The sequence below is a fragment of the Helianthus annuus genome, chromosome 10, assembly GCF_002127325.2.
Source record: "Helianthus annuus cultivar XRQ/B chromosome 10, HanXRQr2.0-SUNRISE, whole genome shotgun sequence".
NCBI lineage: Eukaryota > Viridiplantae > Streptophyta > Magnoliopsida > Asterales > Asteraceae > Helianthus > Helianthus annuus.
Genome location: NC_035442.2, coordinates 45,721,719 through 45,729,489, shown reverse-complemented (window position 1 = coordinate 45,729,489; position 7,771 = coordinate 45,721,719).

The following is a 7,771-nucleotide window of genomic DNA, read 5'->3' as shown; positions in this document are numbered from 1 at the left end:
ATCACCGAAGAGGGAGGAGACTCTCTCTTGAGGCTACTCTTGTTAGATACGTGAGTGCTTTAAGGGAGTCTCTCGAGGAAATGACTATGGTGGAAGAAGTTTTTATCGACCGGGTGAACTATCTCTCCATGGGCCTAGAGGATTGCTTCAGGGAGATCAACCTTTTGCACCAAAGGTTGAACATCTTGGCCATGCCTCCGATGGAACTGATCTGGCCACAAGAAGTTTGGAACCTTGCAAATGAGGTTATTCAACCCACCGGGTGGGAAGACGAGAACCTGGAACCTCCCCCCTCTCAATATCGCATTTGAGGTTCCGGTGAATCCCGCTCCCCCTCAAGAAGAAGTCGAAGAGGAGCCCTACATCTTCCTTCCAAGGGAGATAGAGGAGATGCTCAATGACCTCTAATTGAGTGCTTCCCGAAATACCTCAAGTCCTCCAACGTTTAACCTTTTTGATCTAGGAAAGTAGCTATAGGGCTTTTAAATAATGATCTCGGGGAAGCATTCCTTAAGAATCTATCTATCTTAGGTTAATTCAGGATTGTAATCTTTATTTTCTTGTACTTATCTTTTATTTTCAGTGAAATGGAAGTATGGTTGATGATGGTTTCAATAAATATGTTAAAGAAATTGGAAATGCTAGAAAGGTGACGAAAAACGGAACCTATGCACGTAAACTAGAAGCCTCCCGATTAAAAAAGCTGCAAAACAGTGTCTGCAGCACGGGGCCGTGCTCACCCAGCACGCCCCCGTGCCCAACCTACTAATGTCCAAAATCTTCTGCCAAGAAGGTGGCAAGGGTCGTGCTTACCCATCACGCCCCCGTGGCCACCTTACTGTAAGTCTTCTGATTAAATATGTTACTGGCACTTTGGACACGGGGTCGTGTCCCCATAGCACGCCCCGGTGCTGCAAGTGCCAGTAACAAAAAAATTTGCTATTTTTCACACTTTTTACATATTTAACCAAAATAAATCCTATTTGGAACACATTGAGGGCAATGTGTAATTTAAGTGTGTGTGTGGGGGGGGGGGATGATAAAACCTTGAATCGTTTGTCCTAAAAATAGCCTTACACAAAACTCACCTTGGAACCACTAATCACCCCAAACTTTTTCAATTTTTTTTATTTTTTATTTTCTTTTACTTATCTTGGTTTGGTTGGGTAAAATAAGTTCTAAAAATTATATTTTTTCTAATTTACACCTAATAGCATCGTGATAAAAAAACCAATTAAGAAAATTACAAAACCGGGCATAACATGTAACAACCCGCACTTTCGTGCGTTGTTACTACTCGATACACTCGTTACGCCTAGCACCAGAGATTCAGATCATAATGTAACTATATCAGATATGTCGCTAAATCGAAGTATGATCGAATAATTACGCATATTCTATCGCTATTACAAACCTGTTTACATAAATTATAACACTCACGATGATGTTGAGTGAGGGCTTGATCTACCCTCCTCGATAACCGTGAGGTGTCAAAACGTAAACAAGCAACGCTAACAAAGAATATCGGATGAGTACCATGTCTCCAGCCATCATGACGATGATGGCAACACGAGCAAGTAGTGCCCCGATAATCATTGTGGCACATCACATCGAAGAACGCACTCGAAGGCACGCGTAACTCGATCATCGCACCGAGTATTGGTTATATAGATACGTATATACGGCCCCTTTATGTGTAATTATGGTAAATAATTAAATAATGATATAAATATACGAAAATATGGCCCAAACTGTCGAAAACGCGCCAAAAACGAGGACTAAAGGCCTCCGTACGGACGGGCCAGCCAAACGGCTGGGCCAGTCGATCGGACGGGCCAGCCGATCGGCTGTGCCGCCCGATCGAACGGGCCAGCCGATCGGCTGGGCCACCCAATCGGACAGAACAGCCAACCGGCTGGGCCGCCCAATCGAACGGACCAGCCGATCGGCTGGGCCGTCCGATCGGACAGGCCAGCCGAACGGCTGGGCCGACCGACCGAACGGGCCAGCCGATCCGGCCCGCCTTTCCTCCTTTTCTCTCCTTCCTTGCCTATAAATACCCCCTCTTCACCCCCCAAACACTTGTTGTTGCTGCTACCACTCGACCAAGACATTCCAGCCCCTTAATCTTCCGATTTCTCGCGATTCTTGTAAGTTTTCCACTCGAATCTTGTACTTCCTTGATCGATATGCATTCTTCCATCTTTCTACCTTTGGATTTTCGACTTTTAACCGTGAAATCAACGGATTTGGAGTGTTTTAGGGTGATGTCATCATGGAGTTCTTCAAGAGTGATGTCATCCCATGAAGAACAACCCAGATCCGAATGGTTTCCATACGATTTTGCATAAACCTCGTCTAAATCTATGGTTTCAAATCAAGAAGTTACAGATTTGAGATGTTCTAGGGTGATGTCATCATAAAGTTCTTATGAACTTCAAGTGTTGGCCTCATTCCACCAAGAACAACTCAGATCTAAGAACTTCCGCAAGAATAATCAAGGTTTTCACATCAGATCTATACATAAAAACGGTGGAAACAGAGCTTAGACCGACCTTCTACTCATTCCTAGTGTCGTGTTGGTCAAGGATCTGATTCCTGCCGAAGAGACGACCGGTTTCGGGTTAAACACGGAAAAACCGCCAAGAACGGCCAGTTCTGATGAAACGGGGTGATTCCCGGCCGTTAGAACAGGTCGGAATTGATGGGATTTCAGTTGTTCAACACGTCACAACAACGTCCCGACCAAAACCACCGAAAAACACGCGAAATCGTCGAAAAACAGCTGGACAGGCTGGCCGATCGAGCGGCCCAGTCGATCGAGCGGCCCAGCCGATCGGCTGGACCAGCCGATCGAACGGCCCACTCAATCGAATGGCCCACTCGATCGAGCAGCCCGGCCGATCGAGCGGTCCATCCGAATGGGCCAGCTCCAATCCAATCTTCGTCCAATTTCATGTAATTTGATATCGTTTAACGCGTAACCCAATACTCATGTAATTAGTCTGAAATCAGGACATTCTCAGGCACCATCCCGTCAATCCAACCGAATACGCACTGTGAGTATACTTGACCCCCTTTTATCGAATTTTGGGTGCAACATACATTCTTTATAAATCGAACTTATCAAACGAATGAATCAAATTGTCAATCTATCACTTGCGAATAACTGTTTGCATAGATATACGTGATGCTAGTTACATGTATGCTAGGACTTATACTCGTGACGTCCCACCAAGACTAGTATAGTACTATTGCGCCCGACGGGGTCTAGTTATGCCATCGAAGAGTCGAGCATCAAGGACTTAGCTGGTAGTATCAGTTTTGTGAGTATATATGTTGTGTATTACGTTTATGCATATGGAAATCCACAACACTTTTGATCTATTATTCTATTACATATCAAACCTGTATACTCGCCAATACTTTTGTATTGACATTATTTTAACGTATGTTGCAGGTTTAGTCGAAGTCTACATCAAATCAAGCTAGGAAGTCTAGAAACTCACCTAAAATCTAGGTTGTCGGATTTGTATTGTACGAGAGGACAAGAAATCTGTGATGACTTATGTGATTGTATTATTTGTTACTATGGGATAACGAATGTAATAAATATTATCGCAATATAGTTGTTATGGATTCTCTTGAGCAATCTGATTCGCCTAGTGCCGCGCCCCGATGATTATGCCATCGGTTGCGGTGTGACAGATTGGTATCAGAGCCATAACTATAGGGAATTAGGCAAAACTCGACCTAGTCCGGGTCGACGTCTTAGAGAATGACCTAGTCTATAGTCTAAGCACCCACAGTTGCCTCGTACGAACCCAGTAGGGTTTGTATTGCGCCTACCTGATGCTTCTGATCGAAATTGCAAAAACTATGACTTTGTGTGAACCTCGCATACTACAAATTCACACGAAGAAGCCTTTCCTAAGGTTGGAATACTACTAGCCTTTCCTAAGGCAGACATAATACACATGTTTTTGAAAATACTCGCATCTCACAACCGAGCAATCCAGTCGAGATCAGGTGTGAAAACCAGTAACTCTCGACAGAATTGCTCACTCAGCGCATTTTTCTAGCACGAGAATCTTTCGTTGAGTCAGGAGTGACATCCATACCTCGACGAAAGCCTCCTTTTCGAAATTCTAGTGGAGCTCTCGGATTCATTCGATGAGGGTAACCACAAATTGGGAACGAAACTGTTAAGTCAGGGGTGAAACCCGTACCTTAATAAACCGTTCCACTCCTTAAAATATTTTTCAAAAAGCTCTCACCAGGGACTCGACCATCACAATGACTCGAGCCACGCGATGACTTAGAGGATGAATGCCATGAGCTGCATCCCAGTGGAAGCATAAACCTCCAGAGTCAACGCGTGTGCACGAACTTGTTGGGTGTGATTGAGTTACCTTGGGTAGACGACGCCTAAACACCCGAGGCGCTCCGAGTATCTTACTAAGCCTAAAACTCGCCGGATTTTACGATTTGATGACCTCAGTTACGTTTTTAATTGCGATTATCAATTTTCGCTCCCCGTTTTACAAAGCGCACAACTCGCACAGCCATCGCAATCCAAAAAAAAGACCGAATGATCGCAACAAAACTAATGTCCAATTGTCCGATTTCTCTCGCATACCCTCTCTCAACGCGTCCTCGCGCATTCTAAACCATATATATGTGTGTAAGTATGAACTACAACTATCTATATCTAAGTACAATCAAGACATTGTGTGAAAATCTAGGAAGTTTCGTGTCTCCTATGTGGCTCCTAAGTGAAGTCTATTTATGTTGCACGTTACAAGTTTCGACCGCGCTCAATCGCATCGTAAACTCGAAATCATTATGATCGAATCTCATTCCAAATCTCTCTCTGTCTAGATGCCTTCCAACAACTCTATCTCGAGACGAATAGCTAGGAGAAGAGCCAAACGAAGCGCCGATAAGAGGATTGCCTCACTTGTGACCAGGGACGTGGTCAAGCTCATTCCTCAAATTGTCGCTCAAGTACACTCTCTCAGTAACTCTCGAGCCATGAAGGACTCTAAGACGGAATCGCCGCAATCTACTTTCCTCTACAAACACTTCAAAGCCTGTGACCCGATGGAATTCACAGGTGAAGGAGGTGCGACCCAACTGCTCCAGTGGTTCGATTCTATCGAAGTCACGCTTCGACAAAGTGGGTGTCCCGATAGTTTCCGTACTACTTGTGCTACCGGGGTATTTCAATCACGAGTACTCGACTGGTGGACCGCCGAACGCAACAAACGTGGGATCTCCGCAGCTTACGCCCTCTCTTGGGACGAGCTGAAGGAACTCATGAAGGAAGAATATTGTCCCCCTCATGAAGTCCAGAAGCTAGAAAACGAATTTTGGGAAATCAAGCAAATCTAAGGTGACAATGCTGGCTATACAGCAAGGTTCAAGCAGCTTAGTGCAATCTGCCCAAGTCAAGTTGACACTCCAAGGAAAGCCATCACGAAGTACCTCCGCGGCTTACCTGAGAGTGTGGGTGATTTTGTAGAAGCTGCAAGACCTGCTACCATTGAAGAAGCCTACCGTTTAACCGCAGAGATCAACAGCAAACGAGTCTTGGACGGGTTCTTCTCCAAGAAGCCTGTCAAACAAGATCATCAAGCAATCATCATCAACTCATCTGACGATTCCTCTGGCGAATCGGACGAGGAATCATCCGAGTACTCCCCTGAAGGTTCCTCTAAGGATCGCTCCGACAATGTCTCTGTCAAATCATCAGGCGAATCCGACAACGACACTGCATCATCTCAGGAAGCGCAACCTAGCCGCAAACGAAAGACCGTGAGCCCAGACTCTTCAACAACCGGACTGCCGCAACCCGAACCTCTCCAATCAGTCCCAGTTCAACCTAAACGTGCTTACAATGGGCCTCATCCCCTGTGTTTCACGTGCACGTATCATCACCCGCCAGAAGCAAATTGTCGCTATTGCGCAAATTGCAACTGGTATGGTCATCATACACCGCACTGCCGAGCAGCACCGCAACTCTGAAGGAAGTCAGCAACACCCGCAGTCTTCGCAGGTGTCTTCCACAGCAACGTTATTTTGCTTCTAATGTTGTTGTAATAATACGACTCATCGCCATCGTTTTTCTTTTATGTGTGGAGCTTATTTCATCTATCGTCGCATGTGGACTCTATTTCTCTTTTTCTCTAGCACCATCTAAACGCTAGCACTATATACACTATATAATGTATTTTACCCTTACAACACTCTTAGAATGAGGTACGATGTACGTGCAAGGAACAACTAATCGCGGATGCACACGGGATTATTCTGGTCAGTGCACGAAGATCGTAGTGAAGTTCTAATGGTGCCATAACGTTTAAAAGCATGATCAAGGGTCTTGGCCATGTCAACAGAGCGTGACACCAAAGCACGGGGCATAAGTAGTAGGGATAACGCAAGGTGTGCTTTACCATACTACCGAAGCTTCGTGAAGAAAGTGCCATGAGGAGTTGGACGTTATTAGACCTATTATATTATATTGGTTATTTTCAACACGATACAAATCGATCGCAAGGCGTAACAAAACTAAATCGCATCACTGCGGTACTTCTCGTAAGTCTGCGTACGCAACACAATTGCCACATCGATGAACTTAGGTAAGTTCACCCCGAAGAGCAATTGGAGCAACGCAAGACTGGTCGTAAGTCTAGAATGCAACTCAATCGCAGTTTTGCTAGATCCATCTCGCAATCTAAATCACTCGATATATGGCTCGAAATCGCAATCGTATCTGGTGTTTAACTCGCAATCTCTAACGCTAGCTATTGGCTATTGTGTGAACTTCTACCGTCTGGTGTGGATCGCTTATTGTGGATAGCTAGACGAGTACCGAAAATCACTCATCGCTTTTCGCTTTAACGCATTTCGCGCCTATTTCATCGACTCGGTGCTCTCATCACGTATCGCTATCACTCATCGATACTCGTGTTATCTATGTTATCTTAGCAGACACGACCTCGCTTCACGAGACAAAACTAATAGGGTCGAAACATGGTGGTGTTTTGACCATATTAGCAGACTTTCGTGGAAAAAGGCCATGTGGGCTAGCAATGGTTACCGTTAGTGGTGTATTCAACTCAATCGAATCCCATATCGCTTACAACGCAACGATCGTCACTTATCATCTATCAGGGTCTATTGGCTATCGATATTCGGTTAGCGCTTGGAAGTCATCGCAGTTGTGTAGAATTAGGGTACATGACATCGCTTCACGGGACAAAACTAACATGGGAAACGCGGTGTTTTCTATGTTAAGCAACTCTCGTGGAAACATGCCATGTAGGTTTTATGTGGAACAAATCGAAATCGCATCTACTCAAATCAAAATCGCGTCATTCGCTATCGCTCATCAATCGTCGTCTAACCCAGTGTGCCATATCAATGTTTCGTATGATCGAACTAATCGCATTCGCTATCTATGCCTTGCTTGCATCCGACTCGTTCCCATTCACGACTCAGTCTGCCATTCTATCGCTCGAACCGATGAAACGAAATTCTATCCGTGTCTTATCGACGCACGTGACACCGCCTCACGAAACAGAGGTAATATGGGCGAAACATGGTGGATACGCCGCTGGTACTTCCTATATATAAGTGTTTTAATCATATTAACAAACTTTCGTGGGAAAGTGCCACGTGGGGCTCGATGTAAATTATTTTTCCGTACTGTTAAAGAAAAACTGACTTTTACAAAATTTTGTTAAAACCGTTGGACAAGTGAAATCTC